Source organism: Anomalospiza imberbis, chromosome 7, assembly GCF_031753505.1.
Source record: "Anomalospiza imberbis isolate Cuckoo-Finch-1a 21T00152 chromosome 7, ASM3175350v1, whole genome shotgun sequence".
Taxonomy (NCBI): Eukaryota; Metazoa; Chordata; class Aves; order Passeriformes; family Viduidae; genus Anomalospiza; species Anomalospiza imberbis.
The window spans coordinates 2,769,884-2,796,884 of record NC_089687.1 but is presented as its reverse complement, the minus strand read 5'-3'; the positions used below and the strand labels follow the sequence as shown (position 1 = coordinate 2,796,884).

Genomic DNA, 27,001 nt, shown 5'->3' with positions numbered 1-27,001 from the left:
CAACTCAATATCAAAATAACCCCAATTTTATATTCTCCAAGTACCAAAAACTCTTCAAATTCTACATCACTCATTAAAAAAAAAAAAAAACAAAAAACAAAAAAAAAAAAAAAAACACAGTCCTACAAATCCAAATCCAACCTACTAAAATCACCCTTGAAGCTCTCTCTGAAAACCAGCCCCCTTCATGCAAAATAATCTGGATTTTGCACAAATTACCATCCCCTTTCCTTATTTATCACTCCCCCAGTTCTTGTGTGACCTGCAAGCATTAAAAGCTTTTTTTCCCAGGTCATTACTCATTCCATGGAAACGCGTTATGCCATGGCTGCATCTCCAGGAGATGTTGCTGAAAACATCCTCATTACTTTTTTGCAATTAGTTTGCCACTTTTAAATCTGCTTAATGGGGGCCACAGTCACTTTTTATGTCCTAATTTCTTTTATTGAAATGCCATGTAGCACTAAGTCAAGGATAGGATTTTCAGTACATTATGGCATCTCCAGAAGCTTTATCAGTCCCTTTAGCTCGGATCTTTGCTCCCAAAGCTTGGAATCTTGGAGCCAGCAGGCAGCCAAACTTACTCTTAATTCTCTAATTTCATCTAAATTAATTCTATCTAAATTAATATCTGTAATTTTTACTATGACCAGTGCCAAGACCTATCCTTTTATGAAAGCAGTTCAGCCAGTGTCTTAAGCACAAATAAAATGAGGGAGGACTAAATAGAAAAAGTTAAGATTCATCAAAATAAATCATACTTATCAAAATAAGTCATATTTATCAAAATTCAGATGTGGGGTAAACTGCTGATTTTTTTTTTTTTTCCTGTTTCATTTGGCTTGGTTTGGGTGTTGTAGGTTGTTTTTTTTTTTTTTTTTTAAATACACTCCCCTGGCAGAAATTGTTATCTTTTGGGAAATGATCCTTCCCCCAACAAAATAATTTAAGCTCTTTTCTTACAACAAAACCACTCTAAGTCCACCTTTGAAAAGTGTGTCTTCAAGTTAATAACTATTTCTGACTTAGTTAAAGAGTAAAAGGTCTCTTCCAGGCAGATTTTTAAATTCAATCAGTCAATTAAAGGTAAGATTTCTCCCTTCTAGGATTCTCTAAAGGGTTTGGCTGTTTAATTCATTTCAACAGGTCTCTGACTAGCAAGGAAAACCCTTCTGGTGTGATTTATTGGCTTGTCTAGCAGCAGATCTCCCAATAAAAGCTGGAGGAAGGATGTAGCAGGGAACCTCAACCAGGCAGTTTCTCCTAACCACAGCTTCCTATTGCTTCTTTTAATTCTTTGTATTATTAATTACACATTAAAGTTTCCCAGGACTCAGAAGATGCTTTAACCAGAGATGCTGCAGCCTGAAAGTCTGGCAATGGTGAATATTCCCTGTGGAATCAGATGGCTCCATGGCAGGAGCACTTGGGAACAGTTAAAATTGATATTCTCCTGTGGATTTAAATGGCTTTGTCTGAATTAATGAGCTCTAGCTTCCAGTCTTTGAGAGCTGCACCTCAGTTTTGGTGGTGCATGATTTACAGGAAGACTTAGACCCATTCATACCTATTTTTATGGATATTAAACATATATGTGTGCATATGTAAATTAAACAACTTAATGTACCAGTTTACCAGTTTCCATAGTTATTCTGGTTTTCCCCCATTTTTCTGTGAGTGTATTTTTCTCAAATAAGAAAGAAAAAATTAGTCACATGTTATAACTAAGAAAAGTAAATATTTTCACCCAAAATCTCCATGTCTGGTATGTATTTCCAAGAGGCAGGAGGTGTCCCTAGCCACTCCAGTTCAGAATTCCAAAATTCCATCCATCCTGCCCAATATTTGTGTGGGGCTTCTGGACCTGAGTCAGTTCTCTCTCCTTGCTCAGCCAAGGATGGATCATTAGACTCACAGCAATTAGTTTTTACTTTAAATCAGCAAAAAGGAGACTTCCCCCAATCCCATTTACAACATTCTTGGAGAAAATAGGTACAATTTCCAATTTCAGCCTCCCTTCTGCTCCATTGTTACACAAAATGGGCACCAAAAGCTACACATAACTATAAAATGATTATGATTTATCTGGGTATTTTGTTCCTTTAATCTATTAGGCCAATTGTCCTAATTTAACTAAGTAATTCTGTTAATTTAACTTTGGGGTTAATCTTGCTTTAAGAACACTTTTTGCTGAACAGGAAGACCATGCTCAGTGGGTGCATTTTCTTTTTCAGACCTGAATGTAACCTTTTCAAATAAAAACAAAAAAACAACAAAAGTTTCTAGTATATCATGTGATCAATAGATACAAGTACCTTCATTTTTTAAATTAGTCTACGGCTATTTTCCTTTTACTGTTGTATAAACAGGGAATTGAAGGGTAAAATAGTTAAAACTTAATGCTATAGTGCTAATGTGGCTTTTAAATCACGTCAGCAGCAATCACTGCATTATAATTAACAATTTATTGAACCAGCAATAAAATGAACATCACATTACTTCTTAAAGCAGCAGAATAAAATGGCTAATAAATAGCATAAGCCAGACAAATTGCAGAGTAATAGAAATTTTCTTAAGATTTATAGTGTGCAGAAAGATGGATGTGCTATTAGTAGGAGCTCCAATACTTGACAAAATTCTTTTTGCAAAGACATAGTTACCAGGCATGTCAGAGTTCACAAGTCTAAGTGGTTTATCCAAATTTCAGCTCGCTGCTATTACAGTGGGAAATACTCATTACAAGGTTTTGTAACTGCAAGCAATGCGTACATTTGCCAACATTCAAACTGCTACTGCCAAAAAGACACTAAAATATTTTATAAACTGTCAAATAACAAGTCTGCTCGCTTAATCTGAGTCTATTTTCTACTTCACAGGCAGGAAAACCTCCCGGGCCTGATCCTGGGGTCTCCGCTCGGGCAGAACTTCCCTCGGACTTGGCATTTCTGAGTTTCCATGAGATTTCCCCCCATGAGAAGGGCTGGGTTGGGCCTGGAGAGAGGGGGAAGAGTCATTGGTGAGGAAACATGGATGGAGTGGAGCTGGAAGCTCCCTTAAATAGCTCGTCTCTCCCAGGGCTGGGGTTACGGGAAGAAGAACCGCGCTGCGTTTTCAGCGTTCCTGCTGTTCCCTCGTGTTGTGATTCCTCATGTCAAGAATGCCTCTCTTATGTTCTGGTTTCAGCATGACAGATGCAGTTTTACATGACGTGTCACAACATGGAGCATCAACTGGAAGGAGTCTAAAAGAGCTTTTTTTTTTTCCAATTTTCTTTGGGAAAAAAAAAAAATACAAAAAAAAACCCATTCTGTTTTTCGCAGAGAAGCGTGGTGAGGTAGTTTGCCTTGGAGAGTTTCTTTCAGCCACTGTGAGGAAGGGACTTTCACTCTTTTATTTTAAATTGAGATATATCCAGCAACTCATGTCCAAATTTCAGGTGTATTTGATGCACAAACCTTGACGTGAAATGGAGTTAATCCCAGCAGTAATTAGCTGTTAGACAATGGGGGCTGATGAGAACATGCACATCTCCAATAATGCAGCACTCCCTGAACCTTGAAGATAAATTACCATTCACTGACTCTTGAAGGTGATGTTGATTACATGGTGAGGTTGTTATTCTACCATTTTCCACAAAAAAAAAAGCTAATTTCCTAATGACTGTGTTTTTCTAACAGGGAATCCTACTGGAAACATCTTCAACCTCTTCTCTGGGAGATCACAGGGGGAAGTTGAGCACACAAGGAAGGGAATTCCTGGATTTCCATCACCCTAAAGTCATGGCTGCACTTCCAGCTCCATGAGGGGCTTGGATTTTACCCAACCCAAGCCATTCTGTGCTGCCCATGGATTTTGAATACACTGATATAATAATGATAATAACAAAAACAGCTGGATCCACCCAGCTCCCTGATTAAATGGGTGAGCACTGGAGTAACTATTGACACAATCTGAGATGGGGAGTTTGGTCTCCACAGACCAAGCAGGACTTTCCTAAGCTGAATTCCACAAAATGAGGTGGTTTTGCCTTTATTAATGAACTCCTCCAACAGGAAACCCCCAAGAAACACCAACAATTGCCTCCTTGAGGCCGCCTTACCCCTGGCCCCTCAATCCTGGCAAGAGTTTCCTGTTCATCCCACACCCACATCTTGGCTCTGAAGAGATTGCAGCACTTTGTTTGAGCAGCAACGACCACAGCTCTGACCTGAGGATCAGGAAAACCCAGGAGAGCACAAAAATCCCAAAGGTGCAGATGCGCCCTCAGCTCCCAACAGGACTAAAGAGCATCAAACTGACTCCAGACCTGCTGGGGTTTAATCCCCCAGACAAAAGGCCACAGCACAAAATTCAGAAGGATGTGTCAATATTCCTGATTTCTGCACAGTGGTGTGGTACGGATCTTTGTGTAAAAGAGGGGAGGGTATTGCCAACACCAACTGAAAATTCACATTTTTCAAAGTGCTGAAAAGCAGAAAGAGGCATAACCCCCTTGGACAGCAGACAGGATGAAACTAGAGCCAGAGGGATGGGGTTTTCCCTAATATTATTCCAGCTGTTCGTCATTGATGGCAACAGGGGGTTTTTTGGTTTTTTTTTTTTTTTTTTTTTTTTTTTTTCAGAAAAATACAAATACTTTGTATCAGCTAAGAGAGCTACCAAGGCACCCAATGAACACTTTAAAAAAAATCTTGATTAAGAAAGAATTTAAGTTGAACACCTTCCCCTTGTTTATATCTAAAGCATTTGTGATCAAGGTACAATTTCTGAAACAGAAAAGTGGGAATAATAATTGTATAAGGAATTAAAAATATTTCAACAGAAAGTATTTTCTCTTATTTCAAGGTCCTCCTTCTCTTATGCCACCTCCTAATATTTTGAGGGCATTAAAATTGCTCTTATTAAAAACTGAGAAACTCACACAAGACTTTTATTCCATGTACAACCCACCCTTCTCTATTGTTTCTGAATAAAACTCTAAACTTCAGATAAATGTCTGACTTAAGAAAATAAAAAATACAACATAAACCATTTTAAAATACCCAAAATTACACCACATGAACTCTGTGTCTGTGTTTTTCATCATGCTGAAGAATAGCTGGGTGAAACAAAGTGGGTTTTTTTTTCTGTAGAGATCTTAAAACAAATATCCAAAAGTCAAGTCTGGTGCAATTTTGCTGAAGGTGAGAACCTTCAGGACAGCTGAGCTAGCTGGAAATTCACTATATGAGAATAAATCTCTCTGAAATTCAGGTGCTGCCTCCCTTTAATTGCACCAAACACTGCAAAAAATCAAAACCAAATTCTGTATTATTCTCAGCTTGATTCAGGTTTTATTGAACTATTCAACAGGTCAGCCTTCTCTGAGATGCAAAATATTTTAGAGCTTTTAGCTGATGGAGAGACATCGTTTTTATATGTGTTAAACACAGACATTCATGTTTTGGAGACAAATGGGTGAAGAAAAACTGATAATACTTGAAGTGTAAGAAATGATTGATACAGAAAATTGCCAAGGCTCATATCTGATCCCTGGACATTAACATCACTGTTCCAGCAGTGGCTGTGCTGCTGGAACCAACTAAATCCAAAGGGAGTGACTCAAACTTGGGGAGAAACAAAAAATGAAAAAAACAAACAAATGCACAAATTTAAAAACAAAAAAACCCCAACCAAATGTAGGGTAAAAAAAAAAAAAATCAATGCAGCACCAACCACCAGAATTCTTGCGGGAGAGGCCAACAATGATTTCCCAAAATTGTTTCCTCAGCAGAAAAATCTGCAGGCTTTGAGTGAAGGAAAAGATGAGAAATAAACCACAGAAAATGCAGAGCTGGAAGGGACCCCTCAGGAGGATGGAGTCCAATCCAGTAAAACACCAATGCAACCCTACTGCAGCTGCATGGGCAGAGGAAAATATCTGTGTTTGTCTAAAAATTCATGGGAAAATATATGGATAATTGGGTCTGACTTCTCCCAAGCTCTCCATTATTACCTGGAGAATTTCATTAACATCTATTTATTGGCAAACCAGAAGGCAAAAGGAATTAAAGGGTGCCCAGGAACACACCAAACCTGCTAAACAACAGGAAAGATTCCATCTTAAGAAGGGAGAAATAAAAATACTTGAGTGTTGTATAAATAAATGGGTCACCTCTGTTTATTTGGGTTGTTTTTTAATTTTTGGATTTTCTTTGTAGAATAACTTTCACGTAGAAAAAAACCTGCAGCCTAACAAGGCACGTAGATTTTGGAGGCATGAAAAGGTGCAGTGAATCACTTTATTTTAGAAAATGGCTTAAAGGAATTAAGTGAAGCAAGAGTTTATAATGAAGAACTTTGTTACCCTGGAAAGTGTTCCATAAAACTCTCACAAACTGGTCAAAACCAACACTTCAAGTGTCACAAGTGCTCTCTAACAGCACCAAAGTTTTTATACCTGTGGCTCTCTGTGGCCAAGCTCATGCCCAGATGGCTTTGGCCATATATAAATCATGTATTTATTTTTTTGGGCCACTGCAGATGGTCACAGGGGAGTAAAAACAAAGGAAATGCAGAGTTTTTGTGTCTGGCTCTTACATTTTTTGCCACAACTGCATGGATGGGCATCACAAACCCCAAGGAAAATGCACAGGTTTTCCAGAGATACTCCCTGCAATCTGTGGGATCTGTTGGTCAGCTCCAGAAAGCAAAACTGATGGTAAATAATCTCCCCAAGGGGCAGATTATTCACTTTAAAAGGGTGTTTTTGCTAGATGAGCATGTCCAGGAAGACCTCGTGGAGTGTACAGAGCTCTCCAAAGCACAGAATAGCAAACACCAAATATCAGGAAATTGTCCCACAAAGTATCAGGAGGGCTCTGGGGGGGGTAAAGGCAGAACCTCACTGAGATTTTTCCAAATTTCACCGTGGTAGAACAGCCACTGGAATACCAAAACACCCAAAATGTGTGAAATAGTTCTCATTTCAGGATCTAAAACCCTACATTTCTTGTCCTAGTGAAGTCAAAGGCTCTACCAAAGTTGCAATTCCTAATAAAAAATAAATTCAGGGATTAGCATTTCCAAATTCAGCATGGAAGGGTTTAATTTATTATAAAATGACTTTGTTTTTGGAACAACACACACTTGACAAGCGCCTGCTAAAGGGGCACATACAGGATTTTGGGACAAAAAAAAAGCTATTGAACTGCCTTAAAAGTTCTAAGTCTCCTGTTGATGAAAGTAAATAAGTGGGACAGGAGGGAAGGACAGGAATCAGCTAAAATATTTATTAAAAAACATGTTTGAGCTAAAAAAGCTTTTATTTTGTTTTTTTTAAGAATCACAAGTCTTTGGGAGGATTTTTTAGCTGCTCAAGTGATGCTGCCTCATAAGAAGTTTCATTAAATGTGCTGAAGTAATTTTAGAAACTTAAGCAAGGCCTGCCAGATTTTTGCAGTTTAGACCAGCCAGGTATTTCTGGTGGGAGCAAATTTTCCTTCTGCTGCCCCAGAAGCCCTGCCTATCCTAAAAGGAAAACAAAAAGGAAAAGGAAAGGAAAAAGAACCTTTACTAAGATTCCCGAACCACTTCAGGAAGATGGGAAAAGCTCTGCTTTAAGGGGGGATTTGAAGGGAAATACTGAGATAAGTGTTTGAAAGTTAAGGGATGCTCCTCCCAGGTTAATTCTTTATGGGCAAGAACAACACCAGGCCTTAGAGCAATAAAAAAATCTGTCCTGCTTTAGGGACGGCAGCAAAACTGTGACCAGAGAGCTCTAACATGGCACTAATAATCAGTCTGAGCAGTAAAAGTCTCTTTTCTTTTTATGTCCTGGCAGGTTTGATATAAAATCAGTGAAAGAAATATTGTATTTTTAGCCACTTGATTCAAAAAACCTAAAATTTTCCAAATGCTCCATGCTTAGAGCCTAGACCACCTGATTTTTGAGATACCACAAGGATGGATCCACATCCCAGAGGAATCTCCATGCACCTGATGCCAATTTAGAGCCCATGTAAAGAGTGTCAAAGTTTTCACAACTCTTTCCAGTGCTCTTGATTAATAAACTCAGAGAAAAACCAGGATTTTCCTAGCACTGCATACCAACAGAATGGTTTGGGTTTAAAGAGCCCTTAAAATCCTTCTTGCTCCACCTCCTTTCTATGGACAGGGACACCTTCCACTGTCCCAGACTGCTCCAAACCCTGTCCAAGCTGACCTTGAAGACTTCCAGGGATTTACTGTCCATCAGAGATACTCTTAAAAAAAACAAGCAAAGAAAAATTTGCTACGAGGCTGCCTCATTTCCAAATAAAATTTAGAAAGAAATATATGAAGTAGACACAGAGCTACAAAGTTTTCCCAGACACTTGGAAAAACCCTATTGCCTGTAATCTCTGACCTTCAGAGAACAGATTTTTGGTGCAGAAGGAAGCTAAACCAATGGAATTTAAAAATAAATTCTTTTGGAAACAGAAGAGATGCTTTGAGCACTGCCCTTCCTGAGGGGGGTTTTACTCCCCTCTAAATCCCCAACCTTTTGTCACTGGTTTGGAAAGCCAGAAATAGCTCAATATTTACTGACCAAAACCATTTTACTAAGAATATAAAGAGTGTGTGTGGATTCTGAGCCCCAGTTATGGTACAGGAATATCAAACTGCAAAATCTCACCCAGACCTCCCACCCCAGAGGTTTCTTGTCAGAGCCAAGGATGGATAAAGTCACTGGGGGAGCTCACCCACCCCACCAGAACTCCAAATCACTTTTCTCCACTGCTCACACATATATATGACATAAAATGAGAAATTAAAACTTGCCCTGGATTAAAAATATTACTTTTTATATCAATTTAAATTATGGAACAACAGGTTTAGTGTCAAAAGCATGAAATGGGGTGTTGGCTTACCATAGGATTTCACAGGAAGCTGACCTGCAAGGCTCAGTGATTTTTCATTGAGGAACATCAGAGAACTACAGCAGGAAAGGGTTCTGGGCATTGGAAAGGAATACAACATGGAAATAAAGAATTTAGCAAGGTTAATCAAAGCAAAAATATCCAGAATTCAGAAGTTAAAAAGGAGTAGCAACAGCAAAGAAGTGACAAAGGAATAGCAAACACCCATAACTGTTCAGCACCGGGGAGCATCTTTAAAATTCCATGGGAAAAAAATACAAGGAAGCATAAAAATAAACAAAAAAAACCCCAATATTATCCTCATTTCTGCCCCTGATTGCACCTACCTCTGTGAGCAAATACAGGAAGACAAATCCTCATTTCTAACAGCACCAGCAGAGCAATCCCACACCTTAATCCAGGAAAAACCTCTGGGAAAAGGGACTCACCTAAAAGCAGTGGCACTGATTCCTCCCAGGCGAGCTCAGCAGGTGAAACCAGTGGAGCTCCCAGCTGGGGCTGTGGTGGAAGGTGGTGCCTTCCCATGGCCTGAAAAAAGGATGAAACTGGGGGAAAATGATATAAACACTAACAGGTGGGGGCTCAGAAAGCCACCACGTTTCAGAAATGTTCTGTCAGTGATATTTCATGATAAAGTCAGAGCTTCTCACCCTTATCAAAGAATCCAGGCCAGTGGCTGCATCTTGGATTCTGGATTTCCATTTATTTTAATTATCTGTCTGCATTACTTCCTGTTTACTGGGCACACTGCCTTGAGGGGTGACATTTTTGTAAAGAAAGGAAGAATCAGCTCTTGGATTTGGGAATTTCTTGCACACAGTTTATACCACACTGAAATGCCCCAGTTTCCTCAGCTGGACGGGGCAGGGGGGCACGAGCAGCGTGGCAGTTTAGGGTTAACTCTGGGATCTTCTGAGCCACAGCCAGAAGATGTGGGGTACAGGTGAGCACATCCCAGATGGGATCCAGCATGGGGCTGCTCTGGGAGGTTTGAAGGCCATGGAATGGGATGGGATGGGAGGGACCTCAAAACCCATCCAGCGCCACCTCTGCCATGGCAGGGACACCTCCCACTGTCCCAGGCTGCTCCAGCCTGGCCTTGGGCACTGCCAGGGATCCAGGGGTAGCCACAGCTGCTCTGGGAATTCCAGCCCAGCCAGGAATTCCCAATTCCCAATTCCCAATCTCCCATCCATCCCTGCCCTCTGGCAGTGGGAGCCATTCCCTGGGTCCTGTCCCTCCATCCCTTGTCCCCAGTCCCTCTCCAGCTCTCCTGGAGCACTTCAGGCCCTGCAAGGGGCTCTGAGCTCTGCCTGGAGCCTTCCCTTCTCCAGGGAAACATTCCCAGGGCTCTGAGCTCTGCCTGGAGCCTTCCCTTCTCCAGGAGAACATTCCCAGGGCTCTGAGCTCTGCCTGGAGCCTTCCCTTCACCAGGGGAACATTCCCAGGGCTCTGAGCTATGTCTGGATCCTTCTCCTCTCCAGGAGAACATTCCCAGGGCTCTGAGCTCTGCCTGGATCCTTCTCCTCTCCAGGAGAACATTCCCAGGGCTCTGAGCTCTCCCTGGATCCTTCCCTTCTCCAGGAGAACATTTCCAGGGCTCTGAGCTCTCCCTGGATCCTTCTCCTCTCCAGGAGAACATTCCCAGGGCTCTGAGCTCTCCCTGGATCCTTCCCTTCTCCAGGGGAACATTCCCAGGGCTCTGAGCTCTGCCTGGAGCCTTCCCTTCTCCAGGGGAACATTCCCAGGGCTCTGAGCTCTGCCTGGATCCTTCTCCTCTCCAGGAGAACATTCCCAGGGCTCTGAGCTCTGCCTGGAGCCTTCCCTTCTCCAGGAGAACATTCCCAGGGCTCTGAGCTCTCCCTGGATCCTTCCCTTCTCCAGGGGAACATTCCCAGGGCTCTGAGCTCTGTCTGGATCCTTCTCCTCTCCAGGAGAACATTCCCAGGGCTCTGAGCTCTGCCTGGAGCCTTCCCTTCTCCAGGAGAACATTCCCAGGGCTCTGAGCTCTCCCTGGATCCTTCCCTTCTCCAGGGGAACATTCCCAGGGCTCTGAGCTCTGCCTGGAGCCTTCCCTTCTCCAGGAGAACATTCCCAGGGCTCTGAGCTCTGTCTGGATCCTTCTCCTCTCCAGGAGAACATTCCCAGCTCTCCCAGCCTGGCTCAAGAGGGGCTCCAGCCCTGCAGCAGCTCTGTGGCTCCTCTGGACTCTCTCCAGCAGCTCCACTAAAACAAAGGTGAACAGTAAACCAAAAAACTCTGAGTTAAAATGGAATCCCACTGATTTCAGTGGACACTGGGCGGGAAAATGCAGCACTTTGTGTCCAGGCCCAGCTTTGGCTCAGTCCAGGACAGCTCCAGGCTCTGCTTCTCTCACCGAGCCGCAGCATCCCACAGGGCCATCCATCCATGCTGGAATCCATCTGGGAACACACTGAAGCTTCAGGAGGGTATCCCTGAGCATTTTAATTCTGTTAAGACCAAAATAATGATAAACAAGGATAATAGTTACAAAAATACGCCCTCCCAAAAGAGTCCTAGAAATCCTAATTTACTGGCTGGTAGCTGGTAAAACAGAAATAGAGTAACTTAATAATCTGAGCATAGCAGTTTTCAGGAAGGAAAATTAACTAATTCATTATCACTTCTAATTTGCTGAGGCATAGCTGCCATATTTGTAAAATCAGCAGGTTCAGGAAAAAAGCAAGTTTTTAATGAATGTTCTTTTTCTCCCCTTCCCAGATCCATAAATGATACAATTACTTAGCTCCCTCTAGTGCCAATTCCTAAAATAAATTCCCCACTAATGACTGCATTCACCAATGTAATCATCGGAGCAAATTAAAAATTCACTTGGCAATAATTAACTAGTGAACTCTCAAAGGATGGAGTAAATTGCCATGAACCAAAGCAGAATTCAACTGGTGTCACAATTACAAAGAAAGGTCAAACGTAGGCTTTCTGCAATAACAAAAATCTGCCATCCATGGGCACACATTGTGGGCTTTGAACAATCAAGGCACACGTGCCAGTGAGGAGCAGCAGGCAGGGAACAGGGACAGCACACAGAGCAGCCCTCTGACATTTCCAATCCCATTATTAAAGTTGCTTTATTTGTTCTTTTTATTTTGTATTGTTGTATTGAATTGTGCTGTTCATTTCCAAGGCTTGGCAGATTGACTTTCAGAAGATGATCCGTGCTGAAATAGGACACCTAAAATTATTTTTTTTTATTTTATTAATAATAATTATTAAAATAAATAGTAAAAACCTCTCTTTTTTGTATCTAATAATAATAAAAATAACAAATATATATTAATAGTAAAAACAGTACATCCAGAGTAAATCCTGTGCTCATCCAGATGTTGGGGGAAAAAGGCATAACAGGGACAGGAAGGTTCCTCTTCTTGTATTTCTGCTGTGCTTACACTCTAAGTTAAAATAACCCTGAAAAAAAAACAACAAAAAAAATTTATTTGTAAGGACATTTGGGGGTTTCTTATCATTGTGGGGTGGATGTTCTATGCCCTGTTCCTGGATTTCTTTCCTTCATTTCCATACACAAAACACTTCAAGACAAAGGATTTTCTGAGCAGGACAAATGTTGCAGTCACCTTTTACTTGGAGTTTTAATGCTGTGGCTCTTCTGCAAATACAGGGGTGTAAGGTAGGTCAGGCTTAACTTGGAAGAGATGGCACAGCCAGAGAAGAGGTGTAAAAATTCCCAATTAATGGGCATCTTTGGGAACAAGTATCTCATGAAACTGCCAGAGAGCTGGAATGGACGGGATATGGGGTGGAATTTTTAGGGTGAAGGCAGGGAGGCCCTGGAATGGAATTCCCAGAGCAGCTGGGGCTGCCCCTGGATCCCTGGCATTGTCCCAGGCCAGGCTGGACAGGGCTTGGAGCAGCCTGGGACAGTGGGAGGTGTCCCTGCCATGGCAGGGGTGGGATGGGATGAACTTTAAGGTCCCTTCCAACCCAACACATCCTGGGTTTTGTGCTGATTAAAACCTTTCCCAAACATCACCTCCTGCCCCGCTGTCCTGCCCCTTTTCCAGGCTGTTCCAGATGCATTTCTCTGCTGTTTTGGGAAGAGCAGCCCACGTGGAAATAGCTGTGACTATTTCTGAAAGGACACTCAGCTCCCTGGGAGCACCACCCTCGGGCTGTTCTGTGCAAACTGAACCAAACATTTATATTTTTAAAAACCCCAAACAAAGCTCTTGTTTAGGATGTGAAGGACAGGGCAGTCCACACTGCCAAGAGATCTGATCCAGGCTTCAGTCACCTTTCTGCAGGAAAAACGAGTCTTAGGTAACAGAAATGGATTTAAACATTCCAGTCATACAAGTTATCCCAAAAATATTTTTAAAGTTATGTGATCATCGAGGAGAGGAGAGGAGAGGAGAGGAGAGGAGAGGAGAGGAGAGGAGAGGAGAGGAGAGGAGAGGAGAGGAGAGGAGAGTCCATGGCAAAACATGTAAACTTAATTCAGAACAAAATTTTAGATAAATTCCATTTCCTTAGAAACCCACAAAAATACATTTTCAACATCCAGAGCAATATCTCACACCAAACAGCCTGTAGGTGCAGCTGACAAATGATAATTATTTTCATTATGTATTTTCCACATTGTATTTTTATTTGTGTGACCATAATACTCAATGTACCAATATTTATAATTATTATTACATATAATTGTAGTATTAAGTATTAAATACTAAATATTTTCTTTTCCAAGTGTTTAAGGCAAGGCTGGACAGGGTTTGGAGCAACCTGAGGTAGTGGAAGGTGTCCCTGCCTTTGGTAGGGATGGGATGGGATGGGCTTTAAGGTGCCTTCCAACCCCAACCATTTAGGATTCTGTGATTCAATGATCCTATATATTATTATTATTATATTTATACTACATATTTTATAAATAGTATAGTTTCATATATTACAATAACTTATATATAAGAAGTCACACATTTCAAGGGCTTCTTTCCCTGGCCCATATTTCCATGAAATAAAAACCAAAGCAAATCAACAACAGAAAGCCATCAGTGGCAATAAACCACTAATAAATCCACCACATCCCTGCCATGGGATCAGTGTCCCCAAAACCCCAAACTGAAGGACTATTGAACATAATTCTGTTAAAAAGGAAGGTGCTTTGGAGCTAAATCATCCAGCAGGAATTTCTAAACCCCATGTCTCTTTTCCCAGTGCTGAAGCAGCACCTGCAGCTCAATACAAAGATGCTCAGCCCCAAATTACCTCACCACAGAATTACTGGGATTTATTTGCATGAGGAAGGAATAATGGGGATTATGCAAACTGCAGCAGGCAACCAACCTCCAGCATCCAGAGCAAAACCTAAACTGGACTCAGCTGCGGAAGAGCAGCCCAGGTTTGGATCTATTTCCAAATTGCTGATTATTTCAAGACTTGGAGCACATGTTTCTTTTTCACATCATTACAAGACAAATGGCCCAGTATCATTTTTAAAGGCATTACAAAATTTTCCATGGATTTTGGTGGCTTAAAGGCAGAATAACTCTAGTAAACATACATCAAAGGTGCTTTTAGGAATTATCATCATCTGATGAGAAGAGCTGTTTTAAAGGCTCTGCCTCCACTCAGAGGTTCCCAATCCCACTCCTCCTGCTGCTGTCCCATCCCTGAGCTGGGATAAACTTCCTGAGGGTCTCCTGGGATGTTTTGCCCACCCAACTTCAAGGCTCCCCCTTGAGAGTCAGAAGCACAAAAGGGTCCTAAGGCTGCCCAAATCAAATCATTAAATCATTAAATCATTAAATATCCCTGGATTTAATAGAATTGACAGAGCTCTGTCTGCACTTTGTTCCACTTGAAGCCATCCCCTAAAAATGAGTGCTTAGGAGCACTGCAAAATCAGTAGCTGGCAATCTCTGGATGTAGGACTACCTAAAAAAGCACTGGAATTTTTTTAAGGCAAAAGGGAAGTGGCTGCAGGATTTAATTTGCTCTGCTTTGATTTCTTGTTTCTTTAAACTTTTGCCAGAGGTGATGGGAATGCCAGATGCACATTTTTTTGGTGTACTGTAAAATCCAAATAAATACAAATAGCATATGCGTGGGTTTGGTGTTTCCCCTATGAATTTTTTTCCCCCTGTGGAAAAAGCAGTCAGTAGGAAAATAGGTATTTCCAGTCTGTCATGAGAGCAGCCACGAGGAGGATTCAGTAAATCTCTCTTAAAGAATCACTTACAGAGGGACTGGGAGACGAAGAGACATTTTCCTGCACATGAAGAGATTTGTAATCAGCAGTTTCCTTTTGTGCTGCAGTTGATGCTTCCAAAATTACATTTACTGGAGCACCGGTGTTTAATGTTTCAGACTGAAAAAATAAACATGAATGAGCAAAAACAAACAGAGTGGAATTCTCAGATACTCAGCTGTCTTACAAAGGTGCTCTATGGCTCACTTGAATTCACTAAGTACTCAAAAATAACTCCTAGAAAGACTTGTGGCAGTGGTCTGAAGTTTGACATTCATTCACTGTACGGGAAAATGAGATTATTCTAATATAAACGTCATGAAAACTGTCTAGGATATCTTAAAATCAATATTTTGCAACAAAGAATATTTAAAGAACAGCAGTTGTCATTAGAGCATCAGTTCATTATATCTGCATGAACAGCTTAAATTCCTTAAATTCTTGGAATATTTTTAAGCATAACCAGAAGTATTCAAAGTTTTACACCACAAGAAATTTCTGCTTACTGGAAAGGAAATCAAATGTGGGCTTGATTAATTGATGCAGTCACATATTAAAAACTTTTGCTTCTTATCCCATTAAAAGTAACACTAATGAGCAATGGCTGTGACCTTCAAGGGGAAAGCCACGTGTGCTTCAACCCCTCAATATTTACCACCCAAATTTAATCTTTATAATGGACACCTTAAAAGGAATCTGATAGGAAATACTAAGAGCTGCTCCAAAAGTAAAACACTTAAGGAAGATTTTGATTAATGCCTCGTGATTAATCAATTGATTAATACAGTTTTCAATACAGATGTGAGGACAGTGTCTACTTTAATCAACCCTCCTGAACATGGTGAAGACAAATGATGCATTTTTTTTGTCGATTAAAAAAAAAATAGCCCATTTTAGCAGTTATGTAAATTACAAGTCAAGCCTTCCTTACGATGCCCAGATTTTCCCTTTTACAAAAACCTTCCACATAGGAACTGTTAATTAGGTAATTGTCATCCTTTTGGGAAGGAACTTGCTATGAACCTAAAAGTAGTCCCACTTTCAGCCAAATGAGTGCACTTCTTTAAAGAAATTGTTTTAGAATTGCACTATAATCCATATTTAAAGTCCCTCTCCCTGATATTTCTTTATTCTGAGACTGTTTCTAATTTGTGATTATGCTTTCCACCATACTAAAACTGAAATCTTTATTTCAGTCAAAAATAATCACCCCGTAATTACTGTGACAAACTGCCCAAGCTGTATCATTGTGGCCATTCCGACTAATGATATTGTATTAGAATGCCGAGCAATAGACTTCAAATGGAAAATATAATTATGTGCATTAGTTTGTCTAAGCATTTATAAGATCACATATCCATCAGTTATCAGGTCTCATAAAAAAAGCCATATATCACTGTCACTGCTGGTTTTGTTATTGGAAATGGGGGCTGTTATGGACTCGGCTTAGGATGTGTGCCTCAAATTCCACTTTTTCTGTTGTCCAGTAAATCCTTGGGAGCTGAACTCCTGTAAAATGAGCAGAATTTTCAGCTGATGGCATGGGAACAGATTATCTGACTGCCTCACCAAAGTTTAACTCAATGTTTAAGGTGCCAAATAATCTTGGAGATGTGTTTGAGTATACTGTGCATAAAGTGGTTCACAGAATCACGGGATCTTTGAGGTTGGAAAAGCCTTCCCAGAACATGGACTCCAAACTGTGCCCACCCTGTCCCCATCCCAGAGCCCTGAGTGCCACCTCCAGGAATTCCTGGGACACTTCCAGGGATGGGCACTCCAAACCTCCCTGGGCAGTTCCAATCCCTGAGCAGCCTTTCCATGGGGAAATTCCTGCTGCTGCCCACCCTGAGCTCCCCTGGGCCAGCCTGAGGCCGTTCCCTCTCCTCCTCTCCCTGTTCCCTGGGAGCAGAGCCCGACCCCCCCTGGCTGTCCCCTCCTGGGAGGAGCTGTGCAGAGCCACAAGGTCCCCCCTGAGCCTCCTTTTCTCCAGGCTGAGTCCCTTCCCAGCTCCCTCAGGAATTCTCCAGCCCCTTGCCCAGCTCTAGTCCCTTCTCTGAACACATTCCATCCCCTCAGTGTCTCCTCTCTTGTCAGGAGGGGCCCAGAAATGATGCCAAGATTGGAGGTGTCTCACCAGTGGATAAATCTTGGCTGAACATCTCCATTCTTCTGTTTTCAGAGCTAAGGAAACACCTGAGCACCCTCTAAGCATGCTGAGCAAGCTGAGCACCAACCCAGGTTCACCTTGGCAGAACTGCATTTTAATTCCACTCAGGCTCCTTCTCAACATGCTTTGCTTTGCTTTGCTTTGGAAAACAAAACTGTTTAGGAGACTGGTAGAGAGATTCCTTTCCAACCTAAACAATTCCGTGATTCCATGTCAAGGAGGACACATGGAATCACAGAATAACAGAATGTTTTGGGTTGGAAAGGATTTTAAAACTCAACTTGTTGCACCCACCCCCAACACCATCCACTATCCCAAGCCCTTTCCAGCCTGGTCTTGGACACTTCCAGGGATCCAGGGGCAGCCACAGCTTCTCTTCTGTGCCAGGGCCTCCCCACGTGTCATCACACAAAAAAGTTATTACGTCACCTATTTCTACATAACAGTGATGAGTTACCCTCAGAAAACATAAATAACATTTTTCTCCCTCTTTTTTGGGTCATCTGAGCTGCATCTCTGTGGTTTTGACACCCTGCTGAAATAACACCGTGCTGCGTTTTGGTGCCAGCATAAATTTCAGCCATCCAAACCAGGCTGTGTATTTGAACTGACAAAGAATAAATTATTTGCATCTGGCATAACTGATGGTTGTGTCAAAGCCCTGGCATATAATTCTTAATCTTATAGATGCCTGTTTACTTGTGCATAAGATAGCAGCGCTGAGTCTCTTCCCAGAACAATTATCAAGTTATTGCTATGGGCGAGCCTGGAACTTCCAGGGAAAGCCACATGAAAATTCAGCCATCCTGGAGCAGTCTGAGAGGGATGTTCTGGATCAGAGTTCACTGCTCTGCCCTTCTCCTCTGTGCTCCCAGGAAAATGGGAATCGGAGCGTGCCAGGCAGGCACAGAGCCGCAGGTATTTAACTTGGGGTGTTTAACTTTGCTTCCATGTGCTTCCCAGGACAAGGAGAATGTCACCCTCCTCCACAGGCTGAGAATCTTCTGGGATAATCTCCATGCTGTAATACAAGATTTTTTTTTTTTCATGGAAACTATCTTTCAATGAGCCAGGGGTTGGTTTTTGGGGGGTTTTCTTTATGGTTGGTTTTAATTAATAAGGATTTTATATGTTCAGAAAGAAAATTCACCAATGGAGACCTGGAGAATGTCTAAGATACGTTGTTTTTCCAGGAGAATTTTCACTGATTTTTATTAATCCTGTAGTTTGTGATGGCTGGGTTTTATCTGATGTTGTGTGATTTATATTTATATTTAATAACCTATTGTATTTCATACTCAAATATACAACAAAAACATGAGAACTACAAGTTCTCAAAGAAACCTTCATGGATCCACCTGATTTTACCCCAATAAAGAGCTGGGGCTCGATTTGGAAAGATGAATAGGCCCTGAAATTCCTGCCTCTTTATTAGCAGAATTAATTTTAAAGGGTCAATGTACATCCTAGAAAATCTGTCTCCTGTTAAGATGTCCAGATGTTTTTGGTCTCTCTGTCTGACATTCCCACCATCAGAATAAATTGTATTTCCAGCCTAATGCAATAGATAAGAGAGAGGAATAAATCTCATCCAGTTCAGTTGATAAAATTAACATGCTGATGATATTTTAATGTTTCCATATAATCAAGGGAGCATGGATCATGCCTCCACCAGTTCCAATGTAATTCTCTTCTTTAATCTTTTCTCAAGGAAGGAAAAATCGAGCATTAGAGAGGATTATGCAGCCAACAGCGAGTGCCCCAGTGTTGGGGCGAGATGTTGGCAGTGTGGTCGAGCGACTTTGCCCAAAGGCACGCGAAGATGGGCTCGGAACCAGCCTCGTGCGGTGCCACCGTGTCCCTCACCCTTCCTGGCTGCTGCTGGGGAAGCTCCACTGAGCTGGAGAATGGCATTAACACCCCAGAGCCACTCAGCCCCCGCGTGACCCCGAGCAGAGGGCACAGAATCGTCCTTGGCGCACGCGGAAGGAACGGGAGCGGCTCTGGAGAGGCGGCCAAAAACCACGGGAGTAGGAGACTGGTACGGGGCAGCTGGGAATAAAACTGACTTTTGTGATTGAGGGCAAAGTAAAGACATCAAGGGCAAAGGAGATGGAAGAGGAAAAGGAGGAAGGAAAGAGGAAAGAAAATGAAGGGATGTGGAGAGGAAGGAAAAAATGTAAGAAGGGAAGGGAAGGGAAGGGAAGGGAAGGGAAGGGAAGGGAAGGGAAGGGAAGGGAAGGGAAGGGAAGGGAAGGGAAGGGAAGGGAAGGGAAGGGAAGGGAAGGGAAGGGAAGGGAAGGGAAGGGAAGGGAAGGGAAGGGAAGGGAAGGGAAGGGAAGGGAAGGGAAGGGAAGGGAAGGGAAGGGAAGGGAAGGGAAGGGAAGGGAAGGGAAGGGAAGGGAAGGGAAGGGAAGGGAAGGGAAGGGAAGGGAAGGGAAGGGAAGGGAAGGGAAGGGAAGGGAAGGGAAGGGAAGGGAAGGGAAGGGAAGGGAAGGGAAGGGAAGGGAAGGGAAGGGAAGGGAAGGGAAGGGAAGGGGTCTCTGTACTGAACCTAGGAATTATTCCTACTTGGCAGAAATTACTGGTTTGTGGTAGAATTCTTCAGGCAGTAGAATGGTTGAAGGGGTTTAAAGACCCAATTCCCACTACATCTTGATGCTCTCTGGGGATTTCACTGATTCACAGAGCCTTAAACTCCTGGTTTTAGTCTGTACTGTGAGAAACATCAAGATGCATTCCCTTCACATAATTGCAAGGGAAACATTCATCAAGTCTAGGAATAAATGGGACACATCAACAATCAGAATATATTCATATAATCTCCCTACTGTGTGTACTCAACATCCTTTGGCATAGTTAAAAATAGAAATGTTAAATGAGGAAATTAGTGTAACATTGTTATAAGTTATTGCAACAATTGTATCATTGTTACAATTACTGTACACATGATTAAAAACTAATTTAGAGACAAAAACAAAGAGAGACTGTCCAAACTGAAAAATAAGGAAACTTCTTTTCAATAATAGGAAAACTTGATTCCAAAATAATTCCTGTGTCTTTGCAAGTGGTCTGTGAGCTGGGCAGAAACCTGCTCAAGAGGAAGGGAACAGCAGAGGTGATTCAGAAAAGGTCCTGCTGAGGACACACAGCTCTGCTTTGGCCAGTGCAAGACCCAGAGACAACCCACATAGCAATTGTTTCAAACCACTTCCATAAGTAATTTCTACAAGGAAAGGGTTGTTAAACATTGGAAAGTGGTGCCCAGGGAGGTTTGGAGTCCACATCCTTGGAGATGTCCAAGGAATTCCTGGATGTGGCACTCAGTGCTCTGGGCTGGTGAACAGGTGGGGATTGAACAGAGCTTGGATTACATGGGCTTGGAACTCTTTTCCAACCTCAGTGATCCTGGAATTTCCACATCAGGAACATGAGACAGCAGAGAGGTGTTTTGGGGGTGTAGGAAGATGAGGTAGAGGATACACAGGTTTGAATGTGAGTTACATCCTACAAACCCTAAAAAACCATTCCCATTTTCCTCATGGTGAGCAATATGTTTGCAATTCCATCCTCCAGCTATTACTTCTTTTTCCCATGGAAAATGGCCACTGTTTGCAGCCACTCGCACTGGCCGACAGTGGCGTGTCGACCTAAAAATTTGCAAACTTTGCAGGATTTCTCCCAAACCAAACTTCTAGCAACAAGGAGCCTCCATGTCCTTAGAGCCCCTAATGCCACCTCTGAGCTGACACCCCGACCCTGGGGAAATTAGTTTTTTTCCCATGGAAAATGGCCTCCACTTACAGCTGCTCGCACTGGCCAGCAGTGGGGTGCCGACGTCAAAACCTAAAATTTGCAAACTTTACAGGATTTCTCCCAAACCAAACTTCCAGCAACTAGAATACAGCCCTTAGAGCCCTAAATCCAACATCTGAGCTGATACCCAGATCCTGGGGAAATGACTTTTTTTTCCCATGGAAAATGGCCTCTCTTTGTGGCCACTCGCACTGGCCAATAGTGGCGTGCTGACGTCAGAATTTGTAAACTTTGCTGGATTGCTCCCAAACCAAAGCTGGAATTTCCCCAGCCTTGGGCAGAAGAGGAGAAGCACCAAAGCCATGCCATACCCCTGGAGCTCTCCCATGTGCCCAGTGCTGCCCAACACGTGTGCTCAGAGCTGCAGGGGCAGAGTCGTCACCCCGAGCTCGTCAGTCACGGCTCTGGTGGTGATCTCAGCGCTCCTGGAGCGGCTCAGACGCCGCAGAACCGCTCGGAGCTGTCAGCACATTTCCAGCAGATTGATGGCTCCTAGGACCTCCAGTGTAGAGGGTAATGTTAAGGATCTGCAGTTACTCAGCTGAGGCTGAGATGAGGGATGCCTCCTTTCCAGGCCTGGTTATTGAATTTGAAAACCCTCATAGGTTTTGCTGTCACTGGTGGTGCTGGAAAGGGACTATTATAGGAATGAGTTAAAAAGGAATGACTGGGAGAAGAAGCTTACAGGAAAACGAAGATGTATCTTTATGGTTTTCAGGTTAACGCAGCGACAAAAAGATAAAGTTACACTGTAAAGTAAAAAAAAAAAAATAATCATTGTGTTAGATTCTGGTCCTTAGAACAGCTTTTTTTTACAGCCAAAACCTCCTTAGTGGAGAAGATCAGAGCCAAAACATTTTTTTGTACAAAAGTTTACCCTAAGCAGAGGCTCACCATGAACTGAAAGGCAATTTCCATATTCTATTTCACTGGCTTTATTCTATTCCATAATGAAGAGCCTTCAACACCAGGTAAAAAATAATTGAAGATAGAAAGCAGGCTGTAAATAAGTGCCAAGTCATAGAAACATTAAACAGCAAACCAACAACAACAAAAATCAGATTTCTTCTAACTTGTAACTTTTGAAAGGGAAAGAACTATTGTTTATCATGTAATTACACCTCATTTTCTGTATAAAATAATTTTTATTCTTGAAGTGAAATATAATATTAACCCTCTGCTTTCCCAAACCCACACATCCCTTCACTTACCCACCTACAGCTCCTTGAACTGATCATGCTGCATATTTGGCCTTCGTTGTTCAAGGTATCTTGGTGTAATGAACATTTTGTGCAACTTAATGAGTATAAAATGCCAAAAAAAGTGGAATGGGAACTTATGAAAAATCTTGGAGTAACAAATTTAATTGTTAAGTGGTGAACCTGGCTGTGTATCTGCAAGTTTGTGAGAAATGTGGTTCTAAAAAATAATAATATTATCCTGAATATGTATCTCTCACACCTGGGACTGGTTTCTTTGCACCAGCAAGCAACATATTTGTAAAATTACAAGTACATTTTTCATTAAGCAGCAGGAAGTAGCCAAAATAGTCTGGTATAGCTGGAAGGGAAAGCTTCCTCCTAAAAAGAATCGTTTTGGAAAGCAATCCTTTCTGAACTTTCATCTCTGACCCTAAAACCGAGGGCTGTCAACTAATTTTGATGTTGCTGACTGGGAGGTCCATAGGAAAAGCAGGATTTAGTGAATTTTATTGGGAATTAAGTGCTTAAATTTCTCCTCCAGAGGTAGGACGAAGGCCTGCCCTTCTCTTCTTCCAACTTCTTGGAGATATTTTATTTCTTCACCCTTTATCAAGCTTCCAGTACCTTCAATGAAACCACTGGCAGGATTTCGGTAGTTCCGGCAGGGCACTAATTATCCACAAAATGAACTCATAAATTCAGGGAGTGATTTATTGCTCTGACATCCCTCTTTCCCTCTCCAGCACTGCCTGGAGCACAACCCACCTCTGCTTTCATCTGGTTTTTCAGCCACCCAAGACCCTTTGCAGAACTTTAACTTCTTCAGTGAACCAATGGTATAAACCTTCCCCTGTAAAACAAAAGGCAAAGCTGCTCACAAGGATTTTTTTCCTCTTCTTTTCATCTGTCAATGAAATATTTAATGAATCAATCAATGGAAAGTCTCTAGGCAGGAGAGTTCTAAACTCACTGCCATAAGTAGGCATTTAATTTTGATTTACTGTGGTGGTTATTGCTTATTAATCAGATAACATTATGAAAGCTGAGTACGTGTGTGTCAGTTGTACATTAATTAGTTACTAAAGTAAGAGAAGCTAAAGAGCACCAGGAGCTGCTTCCATGTCCCCTGAATTAATTTAATTACAAGGAAAAAGTTCCAGAGCACATCCTTCCACATGGGTAACCATTCATATGAAAACAAATTGCAACAAATAGTGAGGTCTTCAGAAAAAAAGAAAAAAAACAGCTTCTGGAAGTCACATAAGCAGCAGATAAATGTTAAAAACTTCACTGAAAAAAAAAATTCAAGTAATTTTTTTGTCAACAGAATTATCAAGTGTATGCAGAAGAATCAGAAGTTCCTTTTTTTTTCAGAATTATCCACACTGTGACTTAGGAACAGTTTGATTGTAAAGGACATCCTATGCTAAGGCCAGATTACCTTACAAATTTCCATTTCCCAATAATTCTCAGTGGCCTATCATATCTTGATATATTTTCACTTTCTTTTTTAAATATTTCTCTGAAATATTCACTGGGCACAACTCACAAATGGAAAATACCCAATATTGTCCAATAGTGTTTTGCTCTGCCAGCCACCCCACACTGCTCCTGCTGCAGGGAAATGTTCTGGGATACATGGATTTATTCCCAGGGGTAAGATTTATTCCCTCACCTCCCTCTCTTTCCCCACCACTCTGGTTTTTGTTCCCTCTCCAGCACAAACTTCCTAAATTTGATAACTGTTCTATAAATTTTGGAAATTTGGCTGTTGTGACAACATTATTTCTTAGAAAGCACGGAAATATTTACACTTAGCATATTTAAATAATTTGCTGCAGCTGAGTGTTAATCCCAAGGACTAATTCCAGTTATTTTCCTGGTGATATCCCGGTGCAGGCAGGTGAGGAGGCTGCCAGGTTGGTGTTTGTCCTCCTCTGACACCTCCTGCCCAGCTGGGCCCTTTCCCAGTGCCAAAGCCAGCACCTCTCCAGGTCCTGGGAATGTAAAAACAACCAACAGCCTGTGTCATGTGGTGACAAACACAGTTCAAAGTGCCATAATCGCTCGTTCTCGTGGTGATAATTAATCCCATCATCATTATCATAATGAGAAACCACGTTTGGAAAATGCTGATTGAAAACCTTCAATGTAACAAATACAGTCACTCACTGTCCTTTCAGCCTGAGGGATTCTTACATTTGCTGTTGATTAGCACAGAGTCTTCCAAAGAATTTTTATGCCCCAATCCAAACTTTTCTAGTGTTCTTATGTCTCACTTCGTGATTTTTTAAAATGTTCCATTCTAGCATGAAGTGCCAGGATTGCACTTTCGTTCATTAATTTGTGATGGATCTTTAATCAAGTTTTTTTTTTTTTTTTTTCCTGATTTCTCTCCTCTCCCAGTGATGTGGTGACAAAGGAAGACAAAGAAATTGAGAGATACTGTCATGGTTTAACCTCAGCCAGCAGCTGAATCCTTCACAGCCACCTTCTCCCTCCCTCTCCATGGGATGGGGAGGAGAACGGCAGAAACCTGGGGGTTAGACAAGACCAGGTTCATATTTGAAATTAATTATTACAATAACTGTTGTTAACATAATTGTGTTGATTTTAAGGGGGGAAGGGAAGGGAAGGGAAGGGAAGGGAAGGGAAGGGAAGGGAAGGGAAGGGAAGGGAAGGGAAGGGAAGGGAAGGGAAGGGAAGGGAAGGGAAGGGAAGGGAAGGGAAGGGAAGGGAAGGGAAGGGAAGGGAAGGGAAGGGAAGGGAAGGGAAGGGAAGGGAAGGGAAGGGAAGGGAAGGGAAGGGAAGGGAAGGGAAGGGAAGGGAAGGGAAGGGAAGGGAAGGGAAGGGAAGGGAAGGGAAGGGAAGGGAAGGGAAGGGAAGGGAAGGGAAGGGAAGGGAAGGGAAGGGAAGGGAAGGGAAGGGAAGGGAAGGGAAGGGAAGGGAAGGGAAGGGAAGGGAGGAAAAAGGGGGGAAGTGGGAGAAAGGGGGGGGAAGGGGGGAAAAATGGGAAAAGGGGGAAAAAAGGGGAAAATTGAAAAATAAATGGAAAAATGGAAGAGCGAGCTCTGAATTGCCATAATTATAAAAAAAGAGGTGGCTTTGGGAAGTGACCCCATGTAATGCCATGGACTGGCCCTCAATTCCAGACCTTCCCACCAGGCAGAACTCCAGCCCCACCCAGACTCTCCTCTCAGCTTTTCAGACATCTTTATGGACATTTTGAAGCTGATAAATAACCCCAGCCTGTCCCACAGACACTCCTCTTCTGCAAGGCTGATAAGGCAAATCTAAACTACATTAGATAAGCACTGCATTTTTAGAGGCCTCAGATTTGTCTCCAGTTTTCAGCTCACTGTTGGGCTGTGCAAACATAAAATGAGGTGTGTGAGATCCAAAACTCCCTGTAAACGACCCGGTGAATCCTGAACTTCAAAAATATTTGTGAAATCTGTTCTGCATATACCGTATTTCCATATTCTCTAGATCTAGAGATAGGGAATGACCTGATACTGGTGAAATTTAAGTCTTGCACTGTAAACAAAGGTAAATTGGTTGGTCAGAGGGGCTTCTCCCAATGTTTCTATCTGTTCTGGATATATTAATTGGTTGTACACAGATGCACAATCATTACATGACAAATTAAAAAGGGGCACATAATAAGCTCAAGTCACTATAAATCATACAATAAAAATCCGAATGAGAAAATTTAATAAACAATATGTTCCCACAACAGCTTCATCCCCTCCCATTAAATCCATAACCCCCCTAGGACTTGTTCTACTATTCTCAATTCCTGACTACATATTATCTATTAAAAGAAGCAGGAAAAAATAAAAAAGCACAACTCACCATGCCTGGGTATGTCTCTTTCTCTCACATTTTGGTCTGGCAGTTTGTTTTCTGTGGCAAGAATTCCAGCCTGTGGCTATTTTGGATGAAAAATGGTATCCTCCTACATGAAAATTCCCTTCATTTTAACAATGTTTCGAATCTGCATCAACAAGAAACTCAGTGAAGGGGTGGATGGGATATTCCCAGGGGAAGATCTCCTTGTAGATGGTTACTGTGCCTTTTTAAGTCCAACAGCTGGGATTTGGGATTCCTGCATCCCATAGGAACAGGGATCATTCCCCACCAGCTTCTCCAATGATGACTGGTGCAGATATTGCAAAATGAAATTTCTTTTTCTGCAAGTATTTTGTTGCAGCAAGTTCTGTCTTTGCTGGAAATAAACCACTTTTCCCAGCCTAAAATTCCCTAGCACATGTTTTCCTTTAGAAAGAAAATGGATGTTCCTCTGGAGAACACAGTGGGATTTAGACCTTTTCCTTCACAGCACTCCAAAGTGACTTTGGACAAATGGCTGTTAATCCTACATTGCTCAGGTGTCAGAACTGATCCTATTGAACAATTTTGATAATTAATTTGACAGAGGATGCGACTACACCAATTAAATTGTTTTTCCTGACATGAATTTGGAAGGCAGCAATGACTCCGAGGAATTTCGGACGACAGGTAAATGAAATGATCTGGGGACTTCAATGACAGACATAGGATAACATTTAGGAGCACAAAACCTCCAGTTCAGGAATTTAGGAATGAATAATTGGCATTTTTGAGGTTGTTTTTGGAAATGGAAAAAGAAAGAAAAGATTTCATCATC

General features: G+C 41.9%; 1 long non-coding RNA gene across 2 annotated transcripts; it reads right to left on the bottom strand.

The window, feature by feature from the left end:
• Nucleotides 1–2,446: 2,446 nt before the first annotated feature.
• Nucleotides 2,447–9,404, bottom strand: LOC137477576 (uncharacterized). 2 transcript variants are annotated; one of them, XR_011001056.1, is made up of 3 exons: nt 9,329–9,404; nt 8,892–8,974; nt 2,447–3,241 (listed from the first exon to the last, which is right to left on the bottom strand). It is a non-coding gene; the product is annotated as an uncharacterized lncRNA (long non-coding RNA). The 2 variants fall into 2 exon arrangements; XR_011001055.1 differs by lacking the exon at nt 9,329–9,404 and adding an exon at nt 9,227–9,302.
• Nucleotides 9,405–27,001: the final 17,597 nt, after the last annotated feature.